We start from the raw sequence: 14,729 nt of genomic DNA, 5'->3' as shown, positions 1-14,729 counted from the left end.
TCAATAAGGGTTTCCTTCTTTCTGGATTTCATGACAAGGTCATCCACATAAGCATGAACATTACGCCCGATTTGATTATGAAGGCAATTTTGCACACACCGTTGGTAAGTCGCCTGGGCACTCTTGAGCCCAAAAGGCATGGACACATAGCAGAAGGCTTCAAACGGAGTAACGAAAGTTGTCTTCTCCTGGTCCTTAACTGCCATTTTGATCTGATGATAACCAGAATAAGCATCCAAAAAGCTCAAACGCTCATAACCCGCCATAGCATCAATAATTTGATCAATACGGGGGAGAGCAAAAGCATCAGCCGGACAAGCCTTATTTAAGTCCGTGTAATCAACACACATACGCCAAGTGTCGTTCTTCTTAAGCACTAGCACCGGGTTAGCCAACCACTCAGGATGAAAAAACTTCAACGATGAAACCAGCCACCAAGACCCGGGCCACTTCTTCACCAATGGCTTTACGCCTCTCTTCATTAAAACGATGAAGAAACTGCTTGACCGGCTTAAACTTCGGATCAATATTAAGAGTGTGATCAGCGAGTTCCCTCGGTACACCTGGCATGTCAGAAGGTTTCCATGCAAAGATGTCCTGATTCTCACGGATGAACTCGATGAGCACGCCTTCCTATTTCGGATCCAGATTAGCATTGATGCTGAACTGCTTGGATGAATCGCCAGGAACGAAATCAACTAGCTTGGTGTCATCCGCCGACTTAAACTTCAAGACCGTATCATGCTTCGTAGTTGGCTTCTTCAAAGATGTCATATCTGTCGGGTCAACATTATCTTTGTAAAACTTCAATTCCTCTGTTGCGCAGACAGACTCAGCATAAGCCGCATCAACTTCTTCACACTCCAAAGCTATATTCCGGCTTCCATGCACTGTGATAGTCCCCTTGTGACCCGGCATCTTGAGCTGCAGATAAACATAACAGGGCCATGCCATGAACTTGGCATAAGCCGGCCGTCCAAATAGAGCGTGATACGGACTCTGAATCTTGACTACTTCAAAGGTCAATGTCTCAGATCTGGAATCATAATCATCTCCAAAAGCAACCTCCAGGGCTACCTCCGTCCATGAGTACCTTAGTGAATTTATATCCTCCAATCTGAGGCGCCACCACCAAAGCCAAGTGACCCGGATTACCAACCCGGGGTGGGTGATCCTCATGACTCCACACAATGGGCTGCTCAGACCATCACAAGTAACGGGGAACTGTCGGCTCAATGGCGTTCACTGCCCTTTTATGGAGCTTCTGATCCCGCTTGCATAAACTTGTGGTGAAGACGTGGTACTGCCCACTATTCAACTGCTTCGGGTTACTCTGATACCCAGATTGCTGTTGCTGATTCCCCTGACCGGACTATTGATGATAACCACCCTGATTGCCTTGATTGCTTGGGGGACCCTGGAAACCAGAACTAGAACCGCCACCACCGTAACCCGGGCCATGAGAACCGCCGCCACCGGAACCTGAGCCGCCGCCCGGCCCATGATTGTTCTGGAATAAATCAGAATTTTTGAACTCCTTCATAATGTAGCAGTCCTTCCAAAGGTGACTGGACGGTCTTTCCCGTGAACCATGCTTTGGGCAGGGCTGATTCAGCATCTGCTCAAGATTCAAACCTTACCCTCCTGTCCGAGGAGGTGGCTTCCCCTTACGACGCTGACCATTATTCTGCGTATTGGAATTGGCCACAAAATCTGAATTATTATTGGCCTTGCGCTTACCATTGCCCCCATGGCTCGCCGGGTTATGATGCTGACCCTTGGTGTTGCCACTCTTCTTTCCCTTTCCCTCCTTTTCATCCTCAAACTCGGGGTCCTCGGTACTATCAGAGTCGGCATATTTAATTAGAGCCGCCATCAGCTCCCCCATATCATTGCAGTTGCGCTTGAGCCGCCCTAACTTCTGTTTAAGAGGCAAAAAAGGGCAATTCTTCTCTAACATTAGGACTGCTGAGCCGGCATTGATGTTTATCTGATGAGTGCAAGATAGCTTTGACCCGGCGCACCCAATGGGTCGTTGACTCGCCCTCTTCTTGGGCGCAGGCATCCAAATCCACAATCGACATGGGCTGCTTGCACGTATCCTTAAAATTCTGGATAAACCCGGCCTTTAACTCGTCCCACGACCCAATGGAATTGGCTGGCAGCCCCTTTAACCAAGTACAGGTCGTCCCATCCAGCATCATGGTGAAGTATTTGGCACATGCAGCATCGCTAACCTCCAGCAGCTCCATGGCCATCTCGTAACTCTCAATCCACGCCTCAGGGGGTAAGTCGGTAGTGTAGTTAGGCACCATACGAGGTCCTTTGAAATCTTTAGGAAGACGCTCATTACGTAGAGCCGTCACTAAACATGGTACACCCGTGCTTCTAGAGGTCACGCCTGCCTCCACCGAAGTCGTGGATAAATCGGAAGATATTGATGAGCCGCCTGCTGAGTCGCCAGCTCAGCTTTTCGACATGCTCTGTCCTGATCCACCATGAGCACCATCGCGTGCCGTGTCATGTCCACGAGGCTGGTTATGGTGCCTGTCACTGCTTGAGACGGCCGGTGAGTCCATGTGTCTGCTATAACTCCGGCTTGGGCGAGGGGTCGAGTGAATCCTCACACGGCTGTAAGAATAAGCCTCCTGCTGTACTAGAGCTGTCTGAAGAAGCTCTCTCGCCCTTCGCGTTTCAACTGCAGCTAGAGACTCGCCTTCAGCTGGGAGAGCCGCCAATTGTGTCGCCGCAGCGATCATGTTATCCAATGGGTTAGAATAATGACCCGGTGGTGTCGGCACATATCATGGTGGGGTATTATTCAGACGAGGCGGTCTGTTGTGCGTGGCTGAACTGACGCTCCGGTCCTAGGCATGGTCACCGCCCGATTTACCTCTGGCGGGTTACTGGTCCCCGCTCCAGGCAAGGAAAAATGGTTCCGCGGATCGTAAACCGGGGGTAGACGACTCCGGTGCTTCCTCCTTAAAATCTCGTTCTGATCCACTGTGAGCCGGTAAGAATCCGCTTGAATCCGCTGTGCACGAGCATCCAACACAGCCGGTAGTCATCCTGGCAACCTCAGCCGCCATATCCTCCTTGGCTTGTGCTATCTCGTCACGCCATTTCGCAACCTCTGCGTTGTGTCGATTTTGATTCGTCGGGTTAACATTTGCTGCTAACAATGTTGTCAGACTTTCCAGTAAGTGGGTCAAGACCTGAGCCGGCGGGCGCACAGGGCCTCCTGCCCCGGCTGCCGTCGCCGCTGCTGACCCAGAAATCATCGCCGTTGCAGTTGTAGAATTCTACGCTGGCTGTGTACCGGCCATCAAAATTGCGACCCTATTCGGCGGCTCATAGGGGTCCGGAATACTGTCGCCATCAGAATAGCCCCCAAGCCGGCCGTCTTGCAGCTGATACATTGAATCAGTCTCGCATGTGGATGATTCACCATCAGAGTAGATGACCGTCTCACCGCCGGATACTGATCCTTCCTCAAATTCTGCCCCATGGATGAATCCAACGAAAGCACGCTTTACGGCTGGTTGAACTCGGGCGGGTCGTGCACGCTAAGCCATCTCGATGATGTCGGTGCAGATGTCCAGCTCAGGGCCCGGTTCGCCGATCTTGCCAATGAAGACGTGGATTCCGCCGAAGGGCACCCGGCACCCGTACTCGATTGAGCCAGCCTCGGGGCCCCAGCCTGCATCGTCGATGTAGAGCTTGCCGCGACGACTCTTGGTCATCCAGCCCACAGCGTATCCCTTGATCCCTTCGAAGTTGCCCTTCAAGAACTCGAAACCACCGTGCGATAGCCCCACAGTGGGCGCCAACTATCGTGGAATTGTCACGGCAGATGTCCTAGTGTGAGGACTTAGTCGTGAACCATCGCAACGTGATTAACTTAAAGGGGTTAAACGGGTCAAAGGACACGGGAAGTTTATACTAGTTCGGCCCCTTGCGGTGAAGGTAAAGGCCTAATCCAGTTTGAGGTGGTATTGCTTATGTCTCGATTGCCAGGGAGCGATTACGCTTGACCTAGCTTTCGATATGTTGTCTCTTGCCCTAAGTCGCCGCCGGATCGTTCCTTTATATACACAGGTTGACGCCTGGCGGCTTCCGGGGTCCCAGTCAGCTTATAAACAATGTGTCCGGCTCGGTGACTAACTGTACATGCCTTAAAACACAAGTCATACACATATGGCGGTTTACACTAATTGGGCCTTAAGTCGTCTTTGGGCTTCAGGCCTTCAATGAGTGCATAGTGAGCTATTGTCTTCAGTATCCTTCTGGGCTTGCCTTGATAAACCGCCATGGGCTTAACCCGGCTCCCGCCTGGGCGGGTTAAACCCAATAGTTATATCCCCAACACTATTTGTAAGTCGTGCCCTCACATGACAATCCAGCGTTTTAACCTTAACGAGTTCAGATATGACTGTTAAGAGTTCGGTGGGTCCATCAGGATTACCTGATGGAGAAGCAGCTGGCCTATAGGTAGGATGACCCGAAAGGGTTACGTCCTCTTTGGTGAATACACCTATGTTTGGACAAGATAACCCCGTCAAGAGGGTAGTAACGCTATGTTCTCTTTGGTGAATACACCTATGTTTGAACAAGAAGCCCCCAAGTGACATATTCGGTCAAGAGGGTAGTAACAATATGTTCTCTTTGGTCAATACACCTATGTTTGAACAGGAAGCCCCCAAGTGACTTGTAACTGTGGCTATGAGCCGGATCAAGAGGGATATTCGCAGCTATGCTCAACGAGCAGGAAGCCCCCAAGTGACCAGTAACTGTGGCTATGAGCCGGATCAAGAGGGATATTCACAGCTATGCTCAATGAGCAGGAAGCCCCCAAGTGACCAATAATATGATAAGCCGATGAAGCAGGATACCCATGTTTGAACCGCGCATCATGGCAGCACTTTGGCAACCTTTAATTTTTCTGAGAACTCGAACTTGCGAGAGATTGATTCTTTTTGAACTGGAGTTTGAGCTGGATATTGAGAGCTTCAAAGCTTTTGCGAGAAAACAGATTTCCCTTGAACCGGATTTTAAACCGGAATTGCTTCATTTTGAGTCGAAAATTTTCTGACGGCCTTTTAAATTTTCATCAATATAGCAGTAGTCTCCGGGGCCGGGTTATTTTTCCCTCCAATGACCCAGAGTTCTTGATTCACTGATACTGGCCAATTTTGCCCGAGTCATGTCATTGTAGCCCCCGAGTCTTAAGACGACTCGAGGAGTTGTCTTGAGATTCTCCATATTTGACCGTGATATAAACCGGTATGAGTCATTCAACAGCTCAGTGATATAATTATCCCTTTTGCAGTAGACAACTTGTCATGCATTGAAGAACTTGCAAGCCAGAGTAATTGCTCTTTTAAAAAAACAATATGTAATATAAAAATATACTCAATGGATTTCACCTGATACGTCAGGCCAGTAACTATCCACCGCGGATTTGATGATCACTATGGTGAAGCTGAAATCAATTACGGCCGAGTCGGCCGCGGGAGCAGAAAGATGAGCCGGCCACGGCGTTGTAAGCCGGTGCGGACAGGCGAGCCAATCACAGGCACGGTAAGCCGCGTGGATGGGCGAGTCAGCCGCGTCATGTTGATGTAGCGGGGGCAGCGACTTACAGGCGTGTTTTTCGAATAGACGAACGCCGGTGCAGACTGATGCTGGCACGCGCTCCGTATCCGTAGTATAACAACACTTTTGTAATGAATAATTTACCTGCGTATAAAAATATTGCAGGACAAAATAATTGTTTCCAAAGAATTTAATATGTGCTAACAAAATAGATTGGACGGATATCACCTGGTACTTTCGTCAGATGAAGATGCACTAGTACTGGAAGCATCCATTATACGTCACTTTTTCGTCGAGAGCATAGGCCCTGATAATTTTGGCACGTAGTTGAGGGGACGGCCGTACCACAACTACGGAGGCCGCGGCTCAGAGGCACACAGGACCGGCTCGTGAGAGGCGCGGAAGAAATGATGACTCGCGAGCGGCTCAAGGCCGCACAGTGGCACAGCGGCTCAGAAATGCACGGGCGTCAGACATAGAAACGGCTCGGCCGCTCGAAGCGGAGCTGCGATCATGATAGAGACACCAGGGTGGCGGCGTGCCGGCGCGGTAGAAGCGAGCCACGGCGGCGGTAGTTACGCCTGGTTTGGCCATCCACATCCGTGTCTTCCAGAGTAATTACCAGATCCTGGTATCAAGGTGCGGGCAGTGACTAGGAAGCACGCGGTTTGGCGATGGTGGAGTGCAAGGGTTGTAGCGGAGGCAAGACCTTTTGAGGTGGCCCACGAGAGCGGCGGGTTTACCGACACCGGCAAGGAGATGGCATAGCGGGGCCGGCGATTCAAGGCGGGCAGCTCGAAGCTGCTCCGGCGAGCGCGAACCCCAGGCCGTAGTGGCGGCTCGGAGGCGGGCAACACAGTGCGCCGACGATCCCGCGGCGACGAGGCTGCGGGAGCAGAGGCGGGTTTGGTAGAGGCGATGGAACTGTGGCTCGGACGACGGCGTCTTAGGCATGCCAGCGAGGTGACGATGGTGACTCGAGGACAGCCGGCATCGGCGGCTTGACACTGCTGGCCCGGCAAGTTGGTGGAGGTGACGATGGTGACTCGAGGACAGCCGGCATCGGCGGCCCGATGGCAACGTTACCCAAGGGCAACATGAAGCGGAGGCAGTGGCGGCTCACGCTGGCAGCTGATTTAACCACGGCGGCGCGAAAGCAGAAATCTGAGGCAAAAACATGGCAGTGGAGACTTGAGGCCATCCGCCCACGAGGCGGAGGCGAAGGCGAATCGACAGCAGAAACCGAGCGCGTGTTCCAATCCGGTTCCGGGTCGTGGGCTGTTTCCTTTTCTCTTTTTTTTTCAATTTGTCTTTGTTGTGAATTAGATCGAACTTGGATTGGTCAAAACCGACCGATTGTTTTGTTTGACTCGTCGTAGCTGACGACTTCTAGTCTTACACGTAGATTGAATCTTTGCTTGACGCCCACACACATTGAATCAAAAAATCGTAGAACTCCTCTCCATGGCTGTTGACAGTAGTACTTCTTGCCGCGGTTGCAGGCGGCTTAGTCATTCCTTTTGTTATGACGCAGAGACAGCAGCAAAAACCACGGCAACTTGATGGATTATACAGCCGGCGGCGGCGGCTCAACAGCAAACCCTAACTTTTTTGATGATAAATTTGCAAACTCTTTCCAATGGAGGTTCTTCTTATCCCGGTCAATCGCGAGCTTCTAGATCCCTGAGAGAAATCCCTCCAAGAACTCAACACCACCGTGCGCAGGCCCCACGGTGGGCGCCAACTGTCGTGGAATTGTCACGGCAGATGTCCTAGTGTGAGGACTTAGTCGTGAGGCCAACGCATCTATGTGATAGCTTGAGAGGGGTTGATCGGAATCGAGAGACGTAACACAAGACAAGGGTTTAGACAGCTTCGCGCCTCGTGAAACATCATCCGGTAACAACCCTACATGCTATTTGTGGCTAGGTCTCATTATGCTCATCAGGGAGTCACCGCATAAGCCGGCTCCCCATTAGTTGTGTCTAGCCTTAGAGATTATTTTCTGTCCCTCTTGGGGTGCCCTGCCCGTCCTTATATATGTTGAAGGGGCGGGTTACATGACTAGTCCTAGTAGGATTAGGATTACTCTTTACAAGTGGAGTCCTAGTCTTGCTTCCTTTGTAGGAGAATATTCTTTATGCCTTTCCTCTTAAGCCGGCCCACTATAATATGAGCCGGCCTTCTGGGCCTTGGGCCTAGTCCTCTATCTGACCCGCCGTCGGGGCCATCAGTAAGTCGCCAGGCTCATGAGTCGTCAGACCAGTAAGCCGCCAGAGTCGTGAGTCGTCAATCCTCCGACGGTTACCAATGAAACGCCAAGTCCCAGCCGGGTCATATATCCTGCCGGGTCATACCGCGGGGTATATCCCCGGCAGCTACTGTGCATGTTGGCATTAAAAAAATTACCAAGTTGTCTTGGTCAGCATTTGAAATAGTTGTGAATTGATCTGCCTTGTCTCTTTTTGGCTTTGGTTTTTATTAAGCGAAGTCTTGTTATTTCTTAAAGATCATCTGGTGGTTTTCTTGATACTAAATATTTAGCCGGTATAATTTGGTTTCCTATATCTAACTTTTGGTGTAGCTGACGATGAAATCAGAGCACATTAACCTATTTGTGGCTAGTAAGTTGAACCCGATTTTCGAAAGAGTCTGGAGCACTACTAGTTAGATCACGACATCCCAGCGTAACGTGTTCTTCTAACGGTGCTGACTGACCAACTGACTGAATGCGTGCATGGCCAATGCAATAGACCACCAAACATTCATTTTGTTCTGGGCTTCGACTACAGCTTGCCCACATCTGTAACTGAGTTTGCCGAACAAGAGGTTAATTTTAAGCTATCCCTTTATCTTCCCTGGTTCCTTTGGTTGGTTGACTGAAGAAGAAGAAGATGATGATCTGAATAAATAACTCTTGTACCTTATAGTTCTCAGTTTTCTATCTACGGAATCTGCTCTGAATATCTATAGAATTTTTTTTTTTTGAGTTGGAAACAGATTTTAGTTTTGCTGAATCAGTGGTGTACCATAGTTGAATCAGCTCTGTAGCTTTATAGAATAACTTGCATCTGCTCTGAATCTTTTATATCATATTTATTGTTATTTTTATGTTCCTTTTTTCATTCTGTCGTGAATGATGCTTCATTTCTCCTCTACCAGTTGCGATTGCAATTGATCCGGGTGGCGGCAAGAAGTGTATGACAAAGGCTCTAGTGGCGGGAAAGAAGTGCTGCGTTCTCCATCTCACACTGTATATTTGGCGTCGCGCTGGGTGGTGTTGTTCCTTTTGTTACCAAGTTTAGTCTTAAGTTTGAGAGAAACTCAGCTTTAATGATGACTGACATTGTAGTGGCTTATAGTTTTTAGCCCATAAACTGCAGTGTGTGCTAGCAACGGGGGAGTGGGATATTTTGGCCAATAGGTAACTATTGAGCGGTGGTAGTTGAGAGAGGCATTTAATATAGCCGCGGACGGCCGGTTTCCGTTTGTGCATCCGCCGTGGAAGGCTCAGGTGGGCTCGTGTCAGAAGTTGAGCCGTCCTCCTGAAGCTGGTTCGCGCCGCGTCTGTCACATTTATTGCGCACTGTCGCTTGACTAAATACTCGTGATATACAGTACGTTGGTGAAATACAGCTGCTGGCACAGATCCACCTGCATTTTAATGGTGTTGATTTAGGGAGCATCTGAGCCTGGGTGCAGAATCGAATATTCAGAAATTCCACTCCTTTAGAACAATTGTTTCATCAAAAATCAGACTATAACTCTCTCAAAATATTTGGGTGTGCCGTGTGCGTGTTATCCCAATCTACGTCCTTACAATCGCCACAAACTTGAACTTTGTTCCACTCAGTGTGTCTTCATTGGTTATAGCAATCTTCAAAGGGATACAAATGTCTTGAAGGTGCAACTGGACGCATCTATATTTCTAGAGATGTTGTTTTTGATGAAACCTTATTTCCCTTTGCAAAGCCTCACTCAAATGCGGGCGCTCTTCTTCGGGCTGAAATAGCTCTTCTTCCTCAATATATACCTAATCCAGATCACGGGGGTGAATTAACTAACGCTGATCATGTGATTCAGTCAGAAAAAGAAACAGAAAAGGAGAATTTTAATTTAGTTGCTAAGTATGCAGATCATCATTTTATGTGTGAAGATACAAACAGAGGAGACAACGCAGGATCCCGAGCTGATTTTGATCTGCCTACGCCTGCAAATGAGCGATCCGAGGAGGATTGGCGTGCAGCGGCTCGTCCCACGATGCAGGAGGGTTCGGTGGCCAACAGCATGGGGCCCAGAGGCCCAACCAACGCGCAACCGCGCGGCTCACCTCGCGCCACGCTCGAGCGGGCTGGACTGGCGGTGGACAAGGCAACTGAGGCGGCGCCCAGTCTCCACTCTCCAGGCCACACGCCCCCACACGCCTCTCCTGACAGCGCGACTTGTCACACACCCGTTGGTGAAGGGATCAGGAGGCGGATTTCGCCCTCGGATCAGGAGCTGTCAAACTAAGTTTTGGCAGGGGCGGGATCTTCTGCGGATAATGCTTCGGCTGTAGATCCTGTTACGCCCAGATTTCCTGTAGCAGAAACAGCAGCTCCTTCATTTGTGCCAGAAATTCCCAAACGGATTACCAGGTCAAAAACTGGTGTATTCCAACCAAAACAGTACACAGATGGTACAATAAGGTATGATAAGATTAAACATGCCTTTCTTACTACTACTGGTGAACCAACTCATTTGAATGATGCTCTTGCTCATGAAGAATGGAAAAAGGCTATGGATTGTGAATATTATGCACTCATGAAAAATAAAACTTGGCACCTAGTACCACCAGGGAGAAGTAAAAATGTCATTGACTGTAAATGGGTTTACAAGATCAAAAGAAAATTGGATTGAAGTCTAGACAGGTACAAAGCTAGCTTGGTTGCGAAAGGGTTCAAACAACGGTTTGGGATTGATTATGAGGATACTTTTAGTCCTGTTGTAAAATCAGCTACCATTAGACTTGTATTGTCAATTGCAGTTTCCAGAGGATGGAGTTTGCGAACGCGTTTCTTCATGGTGTTATGGAGGAAGAAGTGTTCTTGCGACAACCACCAGGTTATGAAAATAAAAGCACACCAGATTATGTCTGTAAGTTAGATAAAGCTATACATGTACTAAAGCAGGCACCAAGGGCATGGTACTCAAAGTTGAGCACACAGTTACAACAACTTGGGTTTACTCCATCTAAGGCAGATATCTCACTATTTATTTACAATAAAGGCAGTGTCACCATATTTGTTCTTGTCTATGTAGATGATATTAGTGTTGTCAGCTCTACTCCAGATGCTACTACCTATTTGCTTGAAGATTTGAAGTTGGAATTTACTCTAAAGGACTTGGGAGATCTGCACTACTTCCTTTGCATAGAGGTCAAACAGATAAACGATGGTATACTTCTTACATAGGAAAAATATACAACTAACATACTACGGAGAGTAGGATTGGAACATTGTAAACCAGTAAGTACACCAATCTCAACTTCAGAAAAACTTACAAATCAGAGTGGTGAAGAACTAGGACCAGAGGATGCAACAAACTACAGAAGTGTTGTAGGTGCATTGCAATATCTTACTCTTACTCATCCTGATATTTCATATTATGTGAATAAAGTATGTCAATATTTACATGCTCCTAGTTTAGCTCATTGGACTGCAGTTAAAAGAATTTTGAGGTATCTAAAGTTTACAGAAGGACTTGTACTTCATATTGTCAACTCACCATCTATGCTTGTTAGTGCCTATTCTGATGCGGGCTGGGCAGGGTGTGCTGATGATAGGAGATCTACAGGTGGCTTTGCTGTGTTCCTGGGAACAAATCCTGTATCATGGAGTGCAGGGAAACATGCTACTGTCTCAAGGTCAAGTACTGAGCTGAGTATAAAGCTTTGGCAAATGCTACAGCTGAAATAATGTGGATACAGACTCTACTCTATGAGCTAGGAATTAAATCTCCACAAGCTGCAAGATTGTGGTGTGATAATAATGGTGCTACCTATCTCTCAGCCAATCATTTCTTCCATGCATGTATCAAGCACATTGAAGTTGATTTTCATTTTGTCAGAGAAAGAGTAGTTCGCAAGTTGCTTGATATCAAGTTTATTCCAAATGGGGATCAGCTAGCTGATGGTTTCACAAAACCTCTCACAATGAGAAGGTTAGATGATTTTAAGTACAATCTTAACCTAGGCAAAGTTTCATAGGGTTTAGATTGAGGGAGAGTGTTAGATAGATTGGTAGAGATAGAGTCATGTTCAAACTTCTAGCCTTTCTTCTGTAACTACTCCTGCTCGGTCTACTTTAACCTGGAATGCATCCGTGCGATAGATCCTTTCTTGTACGCCACGGCTGGCTTGTTGCCTCAATCAATATATACCACGCGGCCACCTACGGGTGGAGATACGCTTCCCATCATAGTTTACAGTTTTGACACTTTTCTAGTGTCAAAAACACTCTTATATTATGGGACGGAGAGAGTATTTGTTTCCCACAAACAAAAGGGTGGCAGTTATTTCCATCTTTGAACAAGGCTACCGCGTGTTGATCATAGAATTAGTTTATATCTCTAGGGAGGATCAAGCAACTTGGATTCTCATAGCCTGGTAGTTGGAGTGTCTACTACGAGTAGGTGTAGGTGTCAGTTTGTAGCAGCTGGGAATACAGGTGGGGAAACTTGTCAAGTTTTTCTTTTCCGAAAAGTTTGTTTATATCAATAGCATGTTTACTTCTCTCCAGTGGAAATTGTTGTGAAACCTAACGTATTTTATCTCATCTGACATTGAACTATACATGCAGAGCAAGCGCTCGGAACAAGCTACATTAGGCCAAGAGGACGGCCAAGACCGCGCCGGGCTCCTCGTTGCGAGCTTCAATTTGGACGGTGGTGGTTAAGGCGTTAGCCATGGATACAGAATAAGTGGGAGTCTTTGAAACAAAACAATTAGTAATAATATGGATGAAACATTGCTATGATTGCAATAGCAGTACATAACATGATGCTGAAATTTTTATGTTCATTGCATTTTCCGTTAAGTTTCTCATGGTGGCTCTGTCATACGCAGTTTCGCACTTGAAAGTATTTTTTTTTGGCAAATGCTGTGTGTCAATGCTCCTGCAGGTTTTCTGTTTGCATCTGGTTGAAACGTGTTTGCTATCCTTCTTCGGAAGTTATATGTCCGATAAGCGACCTCTACATTCATTTCTATCATATATATCTCTCAAACATTCGGGGACACGAGAGGTTGGACGGGAAGACGGGACGAATGCAGCACTCTACTCAATTCGTACGTGCTAAATAGGATCTATTGATCGAGCATGCAGGATTGCTCATCACTATTTGGAAGCAAAGAGTACATGCCAAGATGTATGTTCGTATCCCTTCTTCCGATGAACAAAGAATCTGTGATACAATGCCGTGGTAGGTGTCATCCTTGTCATGATTTTGTCACGGCAGATGCCGTATTGAAAGGACATAGTTGTGGAGCCATGGCGACGTGGGTTAGCTTGAAGGGGTTGATCGGGACGAAAGACACAAGGTTTACCCAGGTTCGGCCCCTCACAATGAGGTAAAAACCTTGGGCCGCGGTGCAGACGTCGCCGGCGTAGGGCGACGGGTCTTCAGGCAGGGGTCTCCGGCTTGATTCTGACCGGCGGCAACGTGCAAGACGAGGAAGCCGCGGGTTTTTTGGTCGCGTCCGTGGCGGGGGACGACAGCGGTCAGTCACGGCGGAGGCGGCGGAGGACGTCGGACCGTTAACGTCCGCGACATCGGACGAGGACGGTGAGATGCGGCATCGGATGGGGTTGCGACGGCGGCGATTGGCCAGTTGGAAAAAATGGGACAGGAGGAGCGTGCTCGCCGTGCAGGCAAGAAAATCGTGCAACTTCCTCTTTTTTCCCGTACACGTGACACGGCTGGCAAATCATGTTTTTTTTTCCTGCATGCGCGCGGGTATATGTACGCCGGCCTGTAGTGGGTATACGTTTCCTCCGTATGACCAGTCTGCCCTTCTACATTTTATTGGGAGGGGGGACCAATGTATTCGTTCATCCACCACCGCAGCCGCCAGCCAGGATCGAGAACGCCGAGAAGGGCTGCATCTCCGGCCAGGGCACGAACCCTGCTACACAATCGGTCGCCTGGGAAGTGCGAATCCCACGGCTAAAAATCAGTCAGCTGAGAAGCCAGGGATCGTTTCCTGGTCGTCCATAAACCGTACGCATCGATCGCTCGTGTACAACTCGGACGGATCAAATCCATCCCCGGAAAGAACTCGAGCTGGAATCTCCCTCAAATTCCGTTTATATGATATATGATCGATCGATGGCGATGCGCAAGTCCCGGGAACTCAACGCAATGACGGCAACAATTTCCGTGTGCTTCGGCGGGAGGGCGAGACGACCGTCCAAAGGGCGGCGACTGGTGGCAGCGGCGGCGGGGCAGGTCGCACGGTGGGCTCGCCGACACTGCTTCTCGCTCCCAAAACGACAGCGGGCACCAGCATCAGCGGTGATCCAACAACTAGACGATCATGGCGGCAACGACCGGGACTGCTGGTCCGGGCTGCCGGAGGACGTGCTGCTCACGGCCATGGCGATGATGGAGGTCACCGACGTCGTCCGCGCCGGCGCCGTCTGCTCTTCGTGGCGCTCCGCCTATGCTGAGTTCCGCCGCCTCCGCCTCCTCGCGAAGCCCAACCCACCGCCCTGCCTAATGCACGCCACCGCCGACGGTGCTGCCGCGATCTACTCGCTGTCCACCGGTGCCACCTTCCCATGCGGCGGTGGTGGCAACGGCTTCGTCACCGGCGGCTCGGCGCACGGGTGGGTGTTCGCCGCAGACGTGGCCACGGCCAACCCTTGCCTGCTCAACCCTCTCACCGGGGCGCGGGCCGCGCTCCCGGCCGTCGCCACCCTCGCGCGCGTCAAGGGCACCTTTTTTTACGACGATGGCACCGCCGTGTACGACGTGGACCACGCGTTCGGCGACGCCGCCCCGGACATGCAGCTCGTCAAGGCACGAACGGTCCGCAACTGGATGTTCCGCCACGTCGCCATCTCTGCCGCCGGCGTCGTCGTCCTGGTGCACAT

The sequence above is a fragment of the Aegilops tauschii genome, chromosome 7 (genome assembly GCF_002575655.3).
Source record: "Aegilops tauschii subsp. strangulata cultivar AL8/78 chromosome 7, Aet v6.0, whole genome shotgun sequence".
Taxonomy (NCBI): Eukaryota; Viridiplantae; Streptophyta; class Magnoliopsida; order Poales; family Poaceae; genus Aegilops; species Aegilops tauschii.
Note: the sequence above shows the minus strand (reverse complement) of the source record.